Source organism: Mustela putorius, unplaced genomic scaffold (assembly GCF_011764305.1).
Source record: "Mustela putorius furo isolate JIRA1106 unplaced genomic scaffold, ASM1176430v1.1 tig00003834_pilon_pilon_pilon, whole genome shotgun sequence".
Classification (NCBI taxonomy): domain Eukaryota; kingdom Metazoa; phylum Chordata; class Mammalia; order Carnivora; family Mustelidae; genus Mustela; species Mustela putorius.
The window spans coordinates 20,485,377-20,507,506 of NW_025421987.1; positions in this window are offsets into that span (position 1 = coordinate 20,485,377).

A 22,130-nucleotide genomic window follows, 5' to 3' on the forward strand; every position below is an offset into this window, starting at 1 on the left:
AACTATAATATCTTATGGGAGGAGGTGAACATTCATGCCTATAAATGAACCATCAGTGCTTGCGGTAAAAGGATGTGACTGCAATCCTAAAAGAAGATAGTGTTAAAAACACTGAACATTCTTTACCTGAACTGGGACAGAGAGTGGGCAGGTCCCCCACAGACTCCTCATAGTTCATACACCATGAAACAGAGGAATAACAATGACTTTATTTGAGCTGAGGAGATGGGATTCTGGTTTTCTGGAAGCCACAAGAAATTTACAGTACAAACAGAAGGACATGACCTTTTTGAGCCTTGGAATCTCTGAAAAAGATGATGATCACTGAGACAAAATAGAAAATATATGAACAGATTTGCCATGAAAACCATGTGTTTTTTGGAGTACCAGCTAAAACTAATCATTATTATAAATGTGTATCTTCTCATAAGGAATAGTCAACTGCAACTGAGTTTGCATTGTTGCAGATCAGCCTACTTAATTAGCTTATCTCTCTATACATCAAAATAAAATCGCAAGTCAGTTCTTTCTGATATGCTTGTCTATAAAACACTGTATCTGATACTCAGAGTTTTCATATTCTGGGAGGCTACAACTCAAACTTAAAAATTAATTGATATTTTCATGCTGGAATTTGACCACTTAAGTCTTGTTTTTTAGACAACTGAAATTAAAACAAACCATTGTTATATGTCTCCAGGAAGCAGTCAGAGATATGCCACAGAGAGTAGGAATTATAAACTATAGAGTTAAGGGGTCCAAAGCCTGGTTATATTAGATGGTGGATAGGACAAATCATTCTTCACATGTTATTGTAAAAAATATAAACGTAACATCAGTATTGACTTTTACGGGGAACACTTTGCTTTTATAGATATTTGGACAACCTAGCCATTTATTGTGGGTGTAATTCTATCAATATTTTAATGTAATTCTTGACGTTTGGATTTTAGATTTACTGTTTTATCATTTACCATTTTCTGTTCCTTTTGCTTGTTTTGTTTGTTTCTCACATTTTCCTTGCCTGTCTTCCTTCCTTTCTCAGAAGAAATTTTTTTCTCTTTACATTTACTCGGAGTCTTTCATTCAGGTAAAAACACTGTTATAAAAACACTGAAATAATTCCTTTGAATTATTTTGATAGTTTTAGAATTGCATTTTAATTTATCAATTTGCTTCATTTTCTTCTGACCCTTATTGTTTCTGGTGAGTTCAGTGATCATTTAATTATTTGCATAGCTATATATAATGTCTTCTTTTAAGATTGTTTTAAAAAAATATTCTCCTTATATTTTCTTTTCTTCAGTTTGATTATTGTGCTCTTAGCCGTGATTGTTGTTACCTTGCTTATGTTTCGTTGAACTTCTTGCCTGTATAAATGCATGTACTTTACCATATTTGAAAACTTGTCAGCCATCACTTTAAACATTTACATTTAAAAAAAATTACATTTTATTACCCATTATCTTTTTCCTCTTCTTATGGAGCAAGCATTTTGTTATTTTCTAATCTGTCCTAAGGCTCTTTCTTTTTTCTTTTTATAAGAGAGGGAGAGTGACAGGGTGGGCAGAGGGAAGGGGAGGAGGAGAATCTCAAGATGACTTTCCGCTGAGCACAGAGTCCTACTCAGAGTTTGATCTCACAACCCTGAGATCATGACCTGAGCCAAAATAAGGAGTTGGCTACTTAACTGAGCCATCCATCCTGTTACACTCTTCCCAAGTGGATTGTTTGCGGTATAGGCCATTTAACTCTGTTGGCATCAACTACAGTTCCATCATTAGGGCACACACTAAAATATCAACTCAGTTCCTTTCAGCTTCGTCTGAGCTGTTCAGAGTCTGTTCCATGAATGTGTAATTCAGTGGACAAGCCAGAAATGTTGGCAGAATTGACAGGAAACTTGAGACTCTCCATCTTCATTCTCTTATGTCTAGGATTCATCCCTTATTTTCCAGGGCTTATAACTACCTCAAACTAAAAAATTTTAGTTTTCAAGTCAAGAAGACTAAAGCTTCCCCTTGGAGTTCTAGGAGACCTGTATGGCACAGATAAGACTTCTCCTTAGCAAACCTTACAAAGTAAACACACACAGAATAAAGTCACCTGCTGCATTCCCAATTCCAAATTATGTGTTTCCCTTGCAGTCAGTTTATGGTTTGCTCTCTGCTGTTTTTTGTATTTTGTAAATGGTTCATACTTGTCATCCAGCAGAAAGGTGATCAGATACGAGCTTCTTGGCCATTGCCTAAAGCAGAACCAAAAGATAATTCATTTTAATATTAAGATGAACTGGAATATAGTAAAAAAAAAAAAAAAAGAAGAGGAAGAAGAAGTTTAAGATCTTCTGCTAAAACTGGACTGCAGAGTTAGTCAGCTATTGGCCCAGATGTACAAAATGCCAACCAGGCTCTCTAGATCTCAATGTTGATCTAGACAAGACTGCTTCTGCCATTTATATAATGTACTTCAATTTTTATGTAAATTCAAAACTTATGGAAGCTATTCTTCACATTGTCAGAAATATACACCTACTATCTATTTAAAAGACAAAAATTCAAGCCCTTATAAAAAACTAAAAGTTTTTGAAAAAGCATGCTTTTCATTTTGACAGTGACATAGAATTTTCCACCCCATATTTTTTTTTTTTTTTTTTTTTTTTTATTTGACAGAGAGAAATCACAAGTAGACAGAGAGGCAGCCAGAGAGAGAGAAAGAGAGAAGCAGGCTCCCTGCTGAGCAGAGAGCCCGATGCGGGACTCGATCCCAGGACCCCGAGATCATGACCTGAGCCGAAGGCCCTGAGATCGAGCCCCACATCGGGTTCTCTGCTCAGCAGGGAGCCTGCTTCCCCCTCTGCCTCTCTGCCTGCTTGTGATCTCTATCTGCCAAATAAATAAATAAAATCTTAAATAAATAAATATATTTTTTTAGTTCCTCTGCATTTAGTAGCATGGCTATAAATTATTTTTGAAAAGGATTGTTTTAGCAAAGAGACCACTTTTAAAAAATAAACACTGTGGCATAAGTGAGAAAGTTGATGGCTTCCATTTTTATGTTTTAAATAATAGACGATTTATATTCAGAAGAGTTTAAGAAAGCAAATATTTTGTTGATTTTCTGAAGATGGCTTGTTATTTTTTTCTGGTAGTTTTACTACCAAAATTTCTTTGAAAATTTGCACACGATTCAAGTCATGACCCCATCATCTGCCTTACATAAACTTTGCAGGGGAACTTCATTCCTGGAAGGGAAGTTCTTTTGAGTCTTGAGATAAAAGAGGGAATGGAGCTTTCATTTCTTCAAGTTACTTATTTGGAAAGGAGAAAGTGCAGATAAGCTTTTAACCAATGCAAAATTGTGCATTTTGCCTGTCCTCACTCAGAACAGTTACAGTTTTTATAGCATTTTGAGAAGATGAATGTTGGACCTTGGATTAGCAAAGCCATCAGATATTGTATATATTGTATATCGTATATACTGAGGCTTTTGCCTAGGAAAGCTTTCTGACTCACATGTTGTACTCACTAGGCTGATCATTTACTCTTTGTTCTATAAATTGTCTCAGAAGAAATTTTTTTCTCTTTACATTTACTTGGAGTCTTTCATTCAGGTAAAAACACTGTTATCACTGAAAAATATTGAAATTAAAATCAAGACAATCTATTTTTTTAAGATTTTATTGATATATTTCTAGAGAGAGAAAGTGTATGAGCAGGGGTAGAAGCCAAAGGAGAGCGAGAAAAGCAGATTTCCCATTGAGCAGTGGGCCCAATGATGGGCTCCATCTCATGATTCTGCGATCATGACCTAAGCAGAAATCAAGAGTCAGTCACCTAACTGACTAAGACACCCAGGCACCCCTAAAACAGTATTTTTATAATTAACTCATTTAGCATCATATTTGGTGAACTCACCATGGACCAGCCTCCAGATTATGTGACTACATTGGTGAAAAAGAATTGCCCCTGTTTTGAGGAACTTCTCTAGATTATGTGGCTATGTGTATATTCTATTTACACGTCTATTTTTTTTTCATTAATTTTGACTCAAATATTCTTTTAATTTATTTCTTTATATGTTTTCTTTGGTACTCAAGTTCTTTGGAAATAAAAATTGCACAAGACTTTTAAATACTCTGATGATAATAATCATTAAAAAAAGAACAAAACTTTTTATCTTTTCTAAACTAATACAGTTTCTTAAAATAAGTAAAAAATACAAAGTAAACTTTATCTTAGCTATCATTTTCTTAATTCAAATAGTGTTTATTTTTCTACTAAGGAAGGAAAATGTTTGAGTTTAGAATGAACATCATTTAAAATATATTTGAAAGCCATAGCCAACCCTTAACTTTCCAAAAACCGTGCAATGATATTAGAGCAATTCCTTATTTATCTGACAGTATTTGCTAGAAATGAGTCTTGCAGATATCTTGATGCTTATTTCTTCACATGGCCAAACAATCTATTTGTAACCATTGTTGATAAATGCAGACTGACAGACTTTTAAATATTTTATTGTTAATTCTGGTCCAATATTATAAACATTCATTATGGTTCATATTTAGAACATTCTGCTAACTTTCTCATTCTTTATGGTCAGGCTGTCTCATATCAATTATCATTTTAGTGAGTGTGTGGGCCTCTAATAGATTTTTCAGCTTCTATTCTTTTAAGGGATAGAAAATTAGACAATCAGTTGTATTTTGAGTCAACAGTGATTGTGGAAGATTTAAAAACAAAACAAAACAGAAAACAAAACAAACAAAGAATTCATAGATTCTGCCCAGTGAAGAAAGGAGCATGATTTAAGAATAGAAGAGAGAGAACATCTTTTGTTACAGATGTTGATGAGACTTAAAGTCCCTTTTCCATAGCATGTTTGTTTTGATTATGAAAGAAATAAATTCTCATTTTATGACATTTACATAATGCATTCATTGACAGAAAAAAAAAACTTTTTAAAAAACATTACATTATTACCAGGCTGAGTTAATGTTTTTGAATATTTGCTTCTAGTTAGCATAAAGAAATCTGTATCATATTATTTTCACTACATATTAACATCTTCCCATTTTTATAGCTCCTTAGAGGTATAATTAACATATAATAAACTACAAATATTTGAAGTATATACTTTGATGAGTTTTGTTACATAATATAGCTACAAAACAATGAATGTGGTAAAGACACAGCATACCTATAATCACCCAAATTTTCTCATGCTCTTTTGTAAATCCTCCTTGAGTCCTCATTCTCATGGCACATCTCACTCACATCCACTCTTGAATTATTACTGATATGCTTTCTAAGGCTTCACATTAGTTGCATTTCTTATAATTTTTATGTAAATGGATTCATATGATACTAATGCTTTTTGTATGGGCTTTATATTTTTTAGTATTTTGATAGATATGAAGTGTTATTCCATAATAGCTTTCATTTCCCTAACAGTCAATAATACTGGACATCTTTTCATGTATTGATTTGCCATTCATTTTTTTCCTTTAGAGGAGTTCACTCAAATGTTCTATGTGAACATTTTTATTAGAAGTGAAATAAAATGGTCTATTTTCTTATTATTACTTCTGGAGAGTTTAATATATATTCTGGATATAAATTTATTATCAGATATATAACTAGAAAGTATCTTCTGCTATACTCTGTTGTGTCTTTTTATTCTTTTAACCATGTATTTTAAAGAGCTGAAATTCTTCATTTTAATGAAATTTCATTTATCAATTCTGTATCAGTATTATAATTTCAGTGCTGTATCTAAAAAATCTTAGCCTAATCCAAAATCACAAATATTCTCTCTTATATTCTCTGTCAAAATTGTATCAGTTCTAGTACTTACACTTAGGTCTATTATTGGTTTTAATTTCTGCGCATGGTGTGAGATGTAGATTGAAGTTTTGTTTTGTTTGCAGATAAATAGGTAATTTTTCCAGAACCATTTATTGAAAAGACTATTGATTCTTTATCCATCGAATTGATTTTGTCCTTTTGTGAAATCAACTGGCCACATTTCTGTAAGTCTATTTTTGAACTCTTCTTTATGTACCTGTGGATGATCATATGTTGTTCATTACATAGTCTGTCAATATGGTAAATTGTATTAATTGATTTTTCAAATGTTAAACCAGGATTCTTGGGATGAAATCTAAATGGTAATGAATCATAATCATTAGAGAGTGTTCAATTTGATTTGTAAAATTTTGTTAAGGATCTAGGAGGGGAGGCAAGGTGGTGGAGGAGTACCAGACTGAAATGACATCAGATCCCAGGAGTTCAACTAGGTGGGTATCAAACCATTCTGAACAGCTCCAAACTCAAAAAGAGATAGAAGAGAAGAAGAGCAGCAATTTTAGGAACAGAAAATCAACCAATTTCTGACAGGTAGGATGTGCGGAGAAGTGAATCCAAAGCAATGGGAAGATAGATTGCGGGGGAAAGGTTGAGCTCCCAGCAAGTGGCAGAACAGTGGAGCACAAAATCAGAACTTTTAGAAGTCTGCTTCACTGAGGGACATCACTCCAGAAGCTAAGCTGAGGTGGAGCCTTCATGGGGACAGTGTGGTCTCAGGTCCCATGCTGTCACAGAAAGATCAGGGGTTTCTGAGTGTGGAAGATCTGCCAGGTATTGGAGCAGGGAAGTCTACTATAGAGACAGAACTGAGAGTGAACTTTCAGCTCAGGGTTACCTTTAACATTGATCCAAGGCACAGTCGGGCCACTGTCTTCGAGCAGGGGTCCTACAAGTGGTGGATCAAGGGAGAGTCACCTTCCTGCTCCAGGAGGAGCAATGCAGCAGGAATCTGCTGAGCTTAAGACTCCAGGTGGGGTCATGTGCCAGCTATAGAAACACACATTCATAGGCCGGGTGAACTTGGTGTGTGGCTGGAGACCGGGGGAGACAGGAGTGATTGACAGCCTGTCTTTGGGGGTGCACTGAAAAGTGGGGCCCTGACCTCTCAGCTCCTCTGGGCCAGAGATTGGGAAGCCATTATTTTCATTCCTGTCTTCCAAAGCTCTACAGAAAGAGTTCAGGAAGCAAAATCTCCAAGAGCAAACCCAAGCAGATTACTTAGCCGGGTCCTTGGTAGAGCAGTGCAATTCCACCTTGGGCAAAGACATTTGATAATCACTACAGCAGGCCTCTCCACCAGAGGCTCAGCAAGAACATCCAGCCATGACCAAGCTCACTGATTCAAGGAGACCAGCAGAACTCCAGAGCTAGTGGAAAGCAATGCATAGAATTCATTGCTTTTTCTCCATGATCCTTTATTCTTGCAAAGTTAATTTTTTTATTTATTTTTCTTATTCTATTATTTAACTTTTCCTCTTTCCTCTTTTTACATTTTTAACTAGTATATTTAACAATACCTTTCTTTAAAAAAATCTTTTTAAACCTTCATTGTTATAGTCATATTTTATCCCTTCATTGTATTTAACCTTATTTTTTTTACACATATAGGTTTTTTTCATTCTAAAAAATTTTGGAATACAATTTCTTCTAATAGATCAAAATATATCCTAATCTAGCACATAGCTTTGTTCTAGTCTCTAGCCTGAGCAAATTCCCTCCTCTTTCTCCCATTTTGTTTTGTTTTGTTTGTTTGTTTGTTTGTTTTTTGTTAACCAACTTATCTTATCAATTCCATTTTTGGAAATTTTTTTTTTAATTTTCAGCTTTACAATCATATTCCATCCCTTCATTGTGTTTACCTTTATTTTTGTGTGTATGTATGATATATATATATATATATATATATAATCATATATGTTTTTGAAATAAAACTTTTTAAGAAAGAAAAACACGTATGTTTTTCTTTCTTAAAAATTTTGGGACACAGTTTCTTCTAAGAGAACAAAACACACCCAAATTCAAGTGGGTGGCTCTGTTCTATTCACCAGTCTAATATATATATATATATATATATATATATATATATATATATATGTATGTATTTTTTTTTATTCCCCTCCCATTATTATCCCTCCAGTTTTGGATCTCTTCTGATTTGGATAGCATGCATTCTTCTGGGGTCCTTGCCACCTTTATAGTGTTTTATTATCTCGATCATATATTCTTATCTGGATAAAATCAAAAGGTGGAAAAAACTCACCACATTAAAAAAAAAAAAAAAAAAGAGGCAGTACCGATGATGAGGGACCTAATCAATACAGACATTGGTAATATATCAGAACTAGAGTTCAGAACTACTATTCTCAAGGTGCTAGCTGGGCTTAAAAAAGGCATGGACAATATTAGAGAAACCCTCTCTGGAGAAATAAAATCTCTTTCTGGAGAAATAAAAGAAGTAAAATCTAACCAAATTGAAATTAAAAAAAACTATTAATGAGGTGCAATAAAAAACGGAGACTCTTACTGCTAGGATAAGTGAGGCAGAAGGCAGAAGAGAGAACTAGTGAGATAGAAGATGAAATGTTGGAGAAAGAGAAGCTGAGCAAAATAGAGACAAACAACTACTGGACCATGAAGGGAGAATTTGAGAGATTAGTGATACCATAAGATGAAACAATATTAGAATAATTGGGATTCCAGAAGAAGAAGAAAGAGAGAGGGGGGCAGAAGGTATATTGTAGTGAATTATAGTAGAAAATTTCCCTACACAGCAAAGGGAACAAACATCAAAATCCAGGAGGCAGAGAGAACCCACCTCAAAAATCAATAAAAATAGTTCCATGCCCCATCATCTAATAGTAAAAATTACAAGTCTCAGTGACAAAGACAAAATCCTGAAAGCAGCTCAGGACAAGAAGTCTGTAAAATACAATGGTAGAAATATTAGGTTGGCAACAGACCGATCCACAGAGTCTTGGCAGACCAGAAAGAACTGGCATGATATATTCAGAGCACTAAATGAGAAAAATATGCAGCCAAGAATACTATATCCAGCTAGGTTATCATCAAAAATAGAAGGAGAGATAAAAAGCTTCCAGGACAAACAAAAATTAATAGAATTTGCAAACACCAAACCAGCCCTACAGGAAATATTAAAAGGGATTCTCTAAGCAAAGAGAAAGCCTAAAAGTAGTAGACCAGAAAGGAACAGACAGAATAAACAGTAACAGTCACTTTGCAATACAATGGCACTAAATTCATATCTTTCAATAGTTACCCTGAATGTAAATGGGCTAAATGCCGTAATCAAAAGACACAGGGTATCAGAATAGATACAAAATTAAGAACCATTAATATGCTGTCTACAAGAAACTTATTTTAGACCCAAAGCACCTCCAGATGTAAAGTGAGGGGATGGAAAACAATTTACCATGCTAATGGAAATCAAAAGAAAGGTGGAGTGCCAATTCTTATATCAGATAAATTAGATTTTTAGCCAAAGACTATAATAAGAGATGAGGAAGGACATTATATCATACTTAAAGGATCTGTCCAACAAGAAGGTCTAACAATTTCAAATATCTATGTCCCTAACATTGGAGCAGACAACTATATAAACCAATTAATAACAAAATCAAAGAAAGACATCAACAATGATATAATAATAATAGGGGACATTAACACCCCCCTCACTGAAATGGATGAATCATCCAAGCAAAAGATCAACAAGGAAATTAAGGCCTTAAATGGCACACTGCACCAGAAGGACATTGCAGATATATTCAAAACATTCCATCCCAAAGCAACAGAATACACATTCTTCTCTAGTGCACATGGAACATTCTCCAGAATAGATCACACCCTGGGTCACAAATCAGGTTTCAACTGGTACCAAAGGACGGGGATCTTTCCCTGCATATTTTCAGATCACAGTGCTCTGAAGCTGGAACTCAATCACAAGAGGAAAGTTGGAAAGAACTCAAATACCTGGAAGCTAAAGAGCATCCTACTAAAGAATGAATGGGTCAACCAGGAAATTAAAGAAGAATTGAAAAAATTCATGGAAACAAATGAAAATAAAAAAACAACTGTTCAAAATCTGTGGGACACAGTGAAGGCAGTCCTGAAAGAAAAGTATATAGCAATTTAAACCTTTCTCAAGAAACAAGAAAAGTCTTAAGTACACACCCTAACCCTACACCTAAAGGAGCTGGAGAAAGAACAGCAAAGAAAGCCTAAATCCAGAAGGAAAGAGAAATAATAAAGATCAAAACAGAAATGAATGAAATAGAAACCAAAAGAACAGTAGAACAGATCAACAAAACTAGGAGCTGGTTCTTTGAAAGATTGATAAATCCCTGACCAGACTTATCAAAAAAAAAAAAAAAGTACTCAAATAAATAAAATCATGAATGAAAGAGGAGAGATCACAACTAACACCAAAGAAATACAAACAATTATGAGAACATAATATGAGCAACTATATACCAGCAAATTTGGCAATCTGGAAGAAATGGGTGCATTCTTAGAGACGTATAAACTACCAAAACAGAACTAGGAAGACATAGAAAACCTGAAAAGAACCATAACCAGTAAGGAGATTGAAGCAATCATCAAAAACCTTCCAACAAACAAGAGCTCAGGGCCAGATGGCTTCTCAGGGGAATTCTACCAAACATTTAAAGAAGAATTAATACTATTCTCCCGAAACTGTTCCAAAAAATAGAAATGGAAGAAACTTCCAAACTCATTTTATGAGGCCAGAATTATCTTGATCCCAAAACCAGACAAAGACCCCATTAAAAAGGGGAATTAGAGACCAGTATCCTTGATTTACACAGATGTGAAAATTCTCACCAAAATACTATCCAATAGGATCCAACAATATATTACAAGGATTATTCACCATGACCAAGTGGGATTTATTCCAAGGCTGCAAGGTTGGTTCAACATCTGCAAATCAATCAATGTGATACAATACATTAATAAAAGAAAGAACAAGAACTATATGATACTCTCAATAGATGCTGAAAAAGCATTTAACAAAGTACAGCATCCTTTCTTGATCAAAACAGTTCAAACTGTAGGGATAGAGGGTACATACCTCAATATCATCAAAGCCATCTCTGAAAAACCCAAAACAAATATCATTCTCAATGGGGAAAATCTGAGAGCTTTTCCACTAAGGTCACAGGAACACGTCAGGGATGTCCACTCTCACCACTGCTATTCAGCATAGTACTACTAGAAGTCCTAGCCTCAGCAATCAAACAACGAAAAGAAATAAAAGGAATCTGAATCAGCAAAGAAGAAGTCAAACTGTCACTCTTTGCAGATGATATGATACTTTATTAGAAAACCCAAAAGATTCCACTCCAAAACTACTAATACTCATACAGAATTTCAGTAAAATCAATGCACAGAAATCTGTTGAATTTCTACACACCAACAGCAAGACAGAAGAAAGAGAAATTAAGGAGTCAATCCCATTTACAATTACACCGAAAACCATAAGATACCTAGGAATAAACCTAACCAAAGAGGCAAAGAATCTGTACTCAGAAAACTATAAAGTGCTCATGAAAGAAATGGAGGAAAACACAAAGAAATGGAAAAACATTCCATACTCATGGATTAGAAAAACAAATATTGTGAAAATATCTATGCTACCTAAAACAATCTGCACATTTAATGCAAATAAATATGTTTAATCCCTATCAAAATACCACCCATTTTTTTTCAAGGAAATGGTACAAATAGTCCTAAAATTTATATGGAACCAAAAAAGACCCTGAATAGTCAGAGAAATGTTAAAAAAGAAAGTCAAAGTTGGTGCCATCACAATTCTAGACATCAAGCTCTATTACAAAGCTATAATTATCAAGACAGTTCGGTACTCACACAAAAACAGACACACAGATCAATGGAACCGAATAGAGAGCCCAAAAATAGCCTCTGAACTCTATTGTCAACTGATCTTTGACAAAGTAGAAACGAATGCCCAATGGAAAAAAGACAGTCTCTTCAACAAATGGTGTTGGGAAAATTGGACAGCCACATGCAGAAGAATGAAACAGCACCATTTCCTTAAACCACACACAAAAATAGATTCAAAGTGGATGAAAAACCTCTATATAAGATAAGAATCCATCAAAATCCTTGAGGAGAACACAGGCAGCAACCTCTTTGACCACAGCCACAGCAACTTCTTCCTAGAAACATCACCAAAAGTGAGGGAAGCAAGGACAAAAATGAACTATTGGGACTTCATCAAGATCAAAAGCTTTTGCACAGCAAAGGAAACAGTTAACAAAACCAAAAGACAACTGACAGAATGGGAGAAGATATTTGCAAAAGACATATCTAATAAAGGGCTAGTGTCCAAAATCTACAAAGAACTTAGCAAACTCCACATCCAAAGAACAAATAATCCAATCAAGAAATGGGCAGAGGACATGAACATACATTTCTGCAAAGAAGACATCCAGATGGCCAACAGACACATGAAAAACTGCTCCACATCACTCGGCATCAGAGAAATACAAGTCAAAACCACAATGAGATACCATCTCACACTAGTCAAAATGACTAAAATTAACAAGTCAGGAAACGACAGATGTTGGAGAGGATGCGGAGAAAGGGGAACTCTGGTGCAGTCACTCTGGAAAATAGCATGGAGGATCCTGAAAAAGTTGAAAATAGAGCTACACTACGACCCAACAATTGCACTACTGGGTATTTACTCTAAGGATACTAATGTAGGGATCTGAAAGGGCACTTGCACCCGAATGTTTATAGGAGCAATGTCCACAATAGCCAAACTATGGAAAGAACCTAGATGTCCATCAACAGATGAATGGATAAAGAAGATGTGGTATATATATAGTATATATATATATATATACTATATATATATAGTAATACTATGCAGCCATCAAAAGAAATGAAATTTTGCCATTTGCAACAATGTGGATAGAACTAGAAGGTATTATGCTGAGTGAAATAAGTCAATCAGAGAAAGACAATTACCATATGATCTCCCTGATGAGGAATTTGAGGGGCAGAGTGGGGCATTTGGGAGGTAGGGAAGGAAAAAATGAAATAATATGGGATTGGGAGGGAGACAGACCAGAAAACACTCAATCTTACAAAACAAACTGAGTGTTGCTGGAGGGTGGGGGGATGTAGAGAGGGTGGTTGGGTTATGGACATTGGGGAGGGTATGTGATATGGTGAATGCTGTGAAGTGTGTAAGCCTTATGATTCACAAACCTTTACCCCTGGGGCAAATAACACATACATGTTAATAAAATAATTAATAAACAATGAATATCTGCATCTATCTGATTTTATGAGGAATACTTTTCTATAGTTCTCTTTCCTTGTAATGGGTTTAGGTGGTTTTTGTATTAGGTGGTAATTCTGGTCTCATAGAATGAATTAGAAAGAATTCCCTCTTTTTATACTGTCTATGGGAGTTTATGTACAAAACATTCATTCAATGTTTCATAGAATGTGTCAGTGAAACCATTCAAGCCTGGTGTTTTCTTATAGTAATATTTTTAGATATGAATTCATTTTTAAGTATATACAGAGGTTTATTATGATTTATCTTCTTGAGTCACATTTGATAGTTTTATTTAAAAGGAATTTGTCTTTTTCCTCTGTTATCAAATTTATTGGCATTAATTAGTTCATAATATTCCCATACCATTATTTTAATATCTATAGAATATTTAGTGATGCCACCTCTCTCATTCCAGATATTAGTGATTTGTGTTTTTCTTTTTTTCTTCATAAACTAAGCAAGAATTTTTTTTCAATTTCATTATCCTTCACCAAAGACATGGTTTAGGGTTACATTGATTTCAGTATTTTTCTCTGTATTCTATTTGAATTATTTTTGTTTTTTCTTTATCATTGCCTTTTCCCTAGTTTTCATTATATATAATTAGATCTTCTTTTGCTAGCTCTTTAAATATTTCTTTATTTATTTTAGAAAGAAAGAGAGTGTGCATGCAAGTGGAAGAAGAGACAAAGGGAGTGGAGAGAAGGAGAGAAACTCCCTGCTGAGCATGGAGACCTTTACAGAGCTAGATTCAATGAAGCTTGAGATCATAACTTGGTCTGAAATCAAGAGTTGGATGTTCGACTGAGCAACCCAGGTGCCCATTCTTTTTCTAGTTCTTTAAAGTGGATGCTGAGGTCATTGATTTGCAACTTTTCTTATTTTCTGTCTATATTCATTGCTATAAACCTTTGTCTTGGGGTGCCTGGGTGGTTCAGTTGGTTAAGCCTCTGACTTGGTTTCTGCTCAGGTCACGATCTCCAGGGTCATGGGATCTGGCTCCATGCTCAGCAAGAAGGCTGCTTGAGATTGTCTCCCTTATCCTCTGTCCCTCCCCTCACTCTCCCTCTCTTAAAAATAAAACAAAAAAATAAAATAATAATAAAAAAAAAACACCACAAAAACCTTCCTCTTAGACACTACTTATACTGCATTTGACAAATTTTGATATGCTGGCTTCTTCTTTTTTTTTTTTTTCATTCAGTTTAAAATACTTTCCCTTTCGGTTTCAAATAATTCATTTAAAATAATATTTAAGATATTTTTAAAAATTCAGTTTAAAATAATCTCCCTTTTGATTTTTTTCTACAACCCATAAATTATTTGAGCATCTGCTATTTAGTTTTCAGATATTTGGGTAATTTCTAGATATTGTCTATTATGGGCTTCTAATTTAGTTCCATTGTTATTTGAGAAAATACTTTGCATTAAATTATTTTTAAAATATTGAGACTTGGGGCGCCTGGGTGGCTCAGTGGGTTAAGCCTCTGCCTTCGGCTCGGGTAATGATCTCAGGGTCCTGGGATCGAGCCCCACATCGGGCTCTCTGCTCAGCAAGGAGTCTGCTTCCTCTTCTCTCTCTGCCTGCCTCTCTGCCTGCTTGTCATCTCTCTCTCTGTCAAATAAAGAAAAATTAAAAAAAAAAAAAAGAAAACTCCCTCTTAGAAAAAAAATAATAAAATAAAATATTCAGACTTGTTTTATTGCTTAAAATTATGGTGTCTAATGTCAAATGTTTTTTTATATACTTGAATAATATGTTTCCTACTGTTGTTAGGTGAAGTGCTCTGTAACTGCCAATTAGGTCATGCCTGCTGATAGTGTTTTTCCAGTCTTAAATCCTTACTGATATTTTCTGCTTATTATATCAATTATTGTGAAAGGAGCTTTGGTATTTGAAAAGGTATTTTGTATTGTGAAAAGCTGTCAAAATCTTGAGCTATAATTATGGATTTGTCTTTTCTCTTTATAGTTCTATTAGATTCTGTTTCATGTATTTGGAAGCTTTGTTTTATTTTAATAATTTTTATGAATTGTCAAATAGATTTATCTTTATGAAATGATGTTCTTTATTCCTAGAAAAGTTCTTTGATGATAAAACTATTTTGTCTGATGCTAATATAGTATCAGACTACCTTCTTTGAATTAATTATATAAATAATCTTCTATCCTTTAAGTTTTAATTTATCTATACCTTTATATTTGAAATGGGGGTTTTTTGATAGATAGGAAATACTTGGATATTACATTTTAAATCCTATCTCTATCTCTCTGTCTTTTCATTATGGTATTTAAACCATTTGTTTTTAATGTAATTACTGAAAAGAATGGGCTTATATCTAGTTCCATTATTTGTTTTTAATTTTTTAATTTGCACCATCTGCGCTTTTTATATTTTCTCTTCCTGCTTTTTTTGCGGTTGAGAGTTTTTTTTTTTATAATTCATTTTATCTCCATTGTTTTCTTATTAACTGTAGCTTTCATTTCAATCATATGTATAACAATCATATAATTATTTTATTTTAATTATTAGTGGTTAATTTAGAGTTTATAATTTTGTGTGTTCATTTTAGTACTTTATTTTAAAGATTTATTTACTTTAGGGGTGTCTGGGTGGCTCAGTTGTTTGGGAGTCTGCTTGTGGCTCAGATCATGATCCTGGAATCCCAGGATGGAGTCTGTCATCAGGCTTCCTGCTCAGCAAGGAGTCTGCTTCTCCCTCTGCCCTTCATCCCACTCTCTGTCACCCTCTCTCTCTCTCAAATAAATAAAATATTTTTTTAAAGATTTCATTTATTTTAAAGAGAGAAAGAGAGTATATTGTAGGAAGGGCAGGGGAAGAAAGAAAGAGTGACTCCCTTGCAGACTCCCTGGTAAATGTGTAGCCCCACATGGGGTTCAATCCCTAGAACCTAGTGATCATGACCTGAGCTGAAACCAAGAGCCAGATGTTTAACTGGGCAGTGCCACCCAAGGACCCCCATTTTAGTACTTTAAAAAAATGCATTCTACCTCCTCCTGTTTTGAATCTTTTTCTTGCATTTTTGTTATTTTTTTTCCCTCTTACATAATGTGCTCCCAACTCCTCAAACAATTTTAAGTGGTATGAATATGGTAAGCCTTGGTGTAGTTTTCTTTATGTTTCATGTTCTTTGAGTTCATGGGGCTCTAAAACAGCAAAAAGTAGATAATTTACTGCTGAAATTAAAAAAAAAAAAAAAATTATTTCTCTTGTTTACAAAGAGTATTTATTTATTTCCGTCACCCCTTTATTCATTTAATTCACTGACAAATCCTCTTTTCATGGTCTTCTTTTGGTTTCCTGGTAGCCATATCTTCATGCTGCAGAGATGTTCCCTAGTCTCCCCCACCTCCATACACCAGCCCAGAAAAAACAGAGGCATTAACTGAGACTCAGCCCCCAGGCCACCTAAGGAAGAAGTTGTCTGAGGAACTTTCAATCACCATTTGGCCATCAAAAAATAAGAGCTACAGGAAGCAATGATATGTGGCAACTCTGTGTTTTCCAGCTTGAACTGTTTATCCACCTTCTCTTAAGAAATTTTTGGGGTTAATCTTGTCATTCTTCACTTTCTGATTCTCCTTAGCCATTTGGAGAGGCCCAAGACATCTCTGCCATCCATCACTGACTGAACTCACATCCCCACCCTACACTGTACATCCATTAATCTCCTCTAATCTCTTAATTCCCAAACCCTTCACTTGTGCCCTTTGCAAAGCACCTTCTGTCAACAGCAAAGCACTGATGTGCTCTAACCCTGCTCTGAATGTTCCCTTTTCTCTAACTGAAGCCTAGTACTCTATAAACATCACTACCCCACAGGTTTCTTGAGACTTTTTGCCATCTTAAGGTTTCACTACTACTAATTTCCCCTCCCTTTTCTGTATATAGTTTCTTAGTTATTACAGGTCATTCCCATTTCCCTTTCTAAAAGTGAACAAATACAAATTGACCTCCACATCCCACCCCCACCCATCTCACCCTAGCTATAGCCCCACATCTCTGCTCCCACTAAGCAAGACTTATTGAAACAGTCTTTTGTAGACAATTTTGTCACTTTCTTATCTACATCCTTCTTTCACACCACTAGAATAGAGCTTCCAAGTCTTCTCCTCCACTGAGTCTGTTCTTTGCAAGGTTGTTAAAACCATAGTTATCTCCTTCCAGACACACTTTCTTCCTTTGAATCTCTGGTTTTGCTTCACCTCACCTCTGTCTCTTTGGGAGCTCAAATATTCAGTCTCAGATGTTGATGTGTTCCAAGGCTTAATCCTGAACTATCTGTTTTGTCCATCTAAACTTTAGTCACTATCCTTACATGATCTCATCTAATCCTGTGACTTCAAATTCCATCACATGAGTCCATCTCTCCAGAGCACCAAATTAGTTCTCCCACATGACTACATATTTCCACTTGGATTTCTAATAGGCTTTGTGTAAAATTCTGCCAAAATACAATTCTTTGATTTTATCCCCAAAATGCTCTTGTTGATATTTTTAATTTTAATAAATATCATCTGAATATGTCAAGTCAGAAATCTAGATATTATTTTTAATTTATATCATTCTCTTAATCTTATAAGCAATCAAATAGCAACTTTTCTTTCAAAGTATATTTGGAATCCATTTACTTCACAACACTTCAACCACTACCACTACCACCATGTCCATAGTGTGTGGTTATGTGGATTGCATAATGGACAAGGGAATCTGGCCAAAGGGTAAGTCTGTGTGAAAATTTCAGTGCATGCTTTATTTGCTCTCCTTCTGTTGGGATGCATCATCATCATCATCATCATCATCATCATCATTTTATGTACAAATACTTTTTTTCTATTTGGCAAATCTTGAACTGAAAAAATCATTCTTTTTAAACTATACAAAGGAGAAGCCTAACTAACCACTAATATCACTCTTCCCCAGACAACTAATTAGCTTTCTAATTTTTCCTCAATGCAATTAACCCCATTACAAAAATATAATATATTTAGTGGTCAAAATAAAATAATAAATCAGAAGATGTTCTCATTGTCTTAAAATTTTTGCCTAACTTAGAAAGTTCTACATAAACTATGCCCTGTTTACTTATTCAAGATTATCTGGTATTACTTCAGAGATATTTGGTACATCACTCTACATAAGTGTATAAATATAAATGTGTAGGATACATCTCACTTTCCCACCTTTCTTACCTGTGTGTTTCCTTTACTACTCACACAGAGCACTTCACTTCTGACACTTCTGATCACCAAATGTGTGGAAATTTTTCTTCATGACAATCGCTTCTCTATAATACCAGCTGGGTGTTCTACTTACCTGGAAATAACATCAGATCCAACCAGTTAAAATCTCAGTCCCGTAAGACTGATGTCACCCATCTTCAGAAGCCAATCACAAATACCAGGTCCCATGTTATCCACTTTGGTTATCTAACATCTGTCTGATTTGGCTACAAATTGAAGGTCACCACAAACACTTCCTCGGTTTGATTAATGTTCTAGAGCACCTCAAGGACTTAAGGAAACACTGACTTATGTTTATCAGTTTATTAAGGATATGACAAAGGATACAGATGCCAAGTGATATACATGGTAAGGTCTGTGAGGGTCCCAAGCAAAAGGACTTATGTCCACATAGAATTGGGTTGCATCACTCTCTGATGTTTATGTTATGTTTTACAGGTTATTTTTACAGTGTAGGAAGTCTCTAAACCCCATACTATTGGGAATTTTATGGAGGCATTCAATAGGTGTAATAGATCATTAACTCCATTTTTAGCCCTTCCTCCTATCAAGAGGCTGAAAATTCCAAGCTTCTAATCATGGCTTAGTCTTTCCATTGACAAGCCTTTATCCAGAAGCCTACCCAAAGTTGCCTCATTATAACAAAAGACACTCTTATCACCCAGGAAATGACAAGAGTTTTGGGATTCCTATGTCAGGAACAGAGTCAAAGACCAAATATTAGAACAAAAGATGTTCTTAATGCTCTTATCATTTAGGAAATTACAAAGATTTCAGAAGTTCTATGTCAGGAGCCAGGAGCAGAGCCCACTATGTATTTTTTTCTATTATCTTATAATAAAGAACTTTGGTTTTTGTGTTTCTTTTTTTATTGGGCATGTTTCCATCTGATTCATCTGTGGTTGGCTCCTTCGTATCATGTAGAGCTCAGTCTGATGCTCACATTCTTAAGGTTTTCTCTAAGGATCCAAACTAAATAGTTTTATTTTAATATGTTGCTGTTATTTCTTAATAATTCATTATTCATATATATTATTTATTTATTAAATCTATTATTTTCTTATCTAAGATATAAGTTTCTTATCTGTCATGTTCACTGCTACTTCCCAGCATTTTGAATTCTGTGTGACCTTACCATTTTGAATAATAGGCCCTTGATAAAAACTTGTCCAATAGTTTTCTGAATATTCTTTTCTTTTTCTAAAGATTTATTTATATGAAAGAGAAAGCAGTTGGGAAGGGAAAAGAGAGAGAGAGAATCTATAGCAGTGTCACACTAAGATAGGAGCCCAAAACAGGGCTTGATCCCATGATCCTGAGATCATGATGTGAGTTGATATCAAAAGTCTGACCCGTAACCCCCTAAGCCACCCAAGCACCCTGTTTTTCTGAATATTTTAAGTGCTGCTCAGAAAGTCACATAGTAAGTCATTATGAGATATCACTGAGTTTTTATGAGCCAAACCAAACCAAACCAAACAAAAAAAAAGCAAGCAAATCCTTGTCCTTTGAGACATGAGACATAGCTAAAAAACAATTTCAGTAAAGTCATCACCTCCTTAAAGCCCATGTTAAAATACACACAAGAATCAGAAACTTGTTAAAAAGGAGTGTTCATTTTTAAAGGAAGAAAACTGTCAGTTAATTGTTGGTTCCATTTATGATGAAGACCAGGCTGGTAGATAAGATTTGAGAGTCACACAACTAAATAATCTTGAAAATAGAGACCAAAGAGAATAAAGTTCTAAAAAAAGGAGAAGAGGAACTAACATAACAAAACAGTTAACATTAGGAAGGAAGTTTGGAAGTCAGAATAGTATACAATCTCATAGTAGAAAAAATATCAGTGTAATTAATCTATAATTTCTATATGAATAGATACTGCTCTAGTTTTCCAAATCTAGCTAATTTATCATGCTACAAAATTTTTAAAAGAATTTACTATTGAGAATCAAGATAAATGACCTTATCCAGTTTTCTCAAAGCTCCACATTTTTAAAATAAGTGATATATTAGTAAAATGATGAGTCTGGAATACATTATAGTAATGTATTTTTGGAATTTTTAGAACCATATAAGGTAACGTAATTCCAGTTCACATTTTGTAGCTCATTTTTTCAAATAAAGTAAGTACTTTTTTTTGTTCTTTGTTTTTTTGCTTTGTTTGTTTGTTTGAGAGAGAGAGAGCATTAGCATGAGCACACACATGAATGAGGGAAGGGTAGAGAGAAAGACTCTTAGGCAGGCTCCACACTCAGAACAGAGCCCTAATTGGGGCTTGATTTCATGATCCTGAGATCATGACCTGATCCAAAATCAAGTGTTGACTTCTTAACTGACTAGGTCACCCAGAGGTCCCTAAAGTAAGTAAATTTTTTTTTAAGATTTTATTTATCCATTTGACAGAGAGAAATCACAAATAGACAGAGAGGCAGGCAGAGAGAGAGAGAAGCAGGCTCCCTCTGAGCAGAGAGCCCGATGCGGGACTTGATCCCAGGACCCTGAGATCACGACCTGAGCCGAAGGCAGCGGCTCAACCCACTGAGCCACCCAGGCACCCCAAAAGTAAGTAAATTTTTAAATATTCTTCCTCTGGTGTTTTAGAATCACATACAATATATTGTAATTTTATTAGTTTACATCTCACAGCATTTGAGTGGTGAAGAGGCGTTTAGAGAAATTGAGTTCAAAATCCTGAGTCTGTTGTGTACCCAGTGACGTTGGGAAGCTATAAAACCTCCTTACATCTAAATCTGCTCACTTACAAATGGATCTATGTTATTTTAAATAATAAAAATAAGTGAAATGATATGTCTGAAACTACTGAATCATTGCCTAGCACCACCCAGGAGCAATCAATATGTAGACTCTTTTTTATTTGAAAAGTAAATTATTCCCCAGTAGGACATTATTTTGCCCAATTAAAAAAAATATGCTCAATGCTGTTTTCAAAACATGTGTCTGCGATACAGACTTGCTACCTCATGTACCATGTTAGTATTTTTTTTCTGATATTGTAAAAAAATATATATATTTTTTTAAAAGTTCAAAGTTTTCGGGGCACCTGGGTGACTCAGTGGGTTAAGCCTCTGCTTTCACCTCAGGTCATGGTCTCAGGGTCCTGGGATTGAGCCCTGCATTGGGCTTTCTGCTCAGCAGGGAGCCTGCTCCCCTCTCTCTCTCTCTCTGCCTGTTATTCTGCCTATTTGTGATCTCTCTCTCTGTCAAATAAATAAGTAAAATCTTTCAAAAAAATGTTCAAAGTTTTCAATATTTCTAGGAACATAAATTCCTTTAAAATTATGACAGTTAGCAAGAGAAGTTGAGTACATAAAGTAAAAAAAAAATTATAATAAACTCAAAGTTGCATACGTTAGTTAAATCTATTATTTTGTCCTTCGTCCTTTAGGGCAACTATTCTCTCCTGCACCATCCTCATCACTGCTTCAGCCTTGTGGTTTGAATAAGAGCTAACATTGTATATGCCCCAACCCTGACTATCATTAATTAGAAGAAGTTGCATATGTACTCAAAGATGTACTATTTAGTTAACTTCTCCAGAAATTTTGAAACTAGAATTTAAGAGAGGTAATATGTTTGGAACTGTATATGGTAACAGATGTTAATGAGACTTAATGTGGTGATCA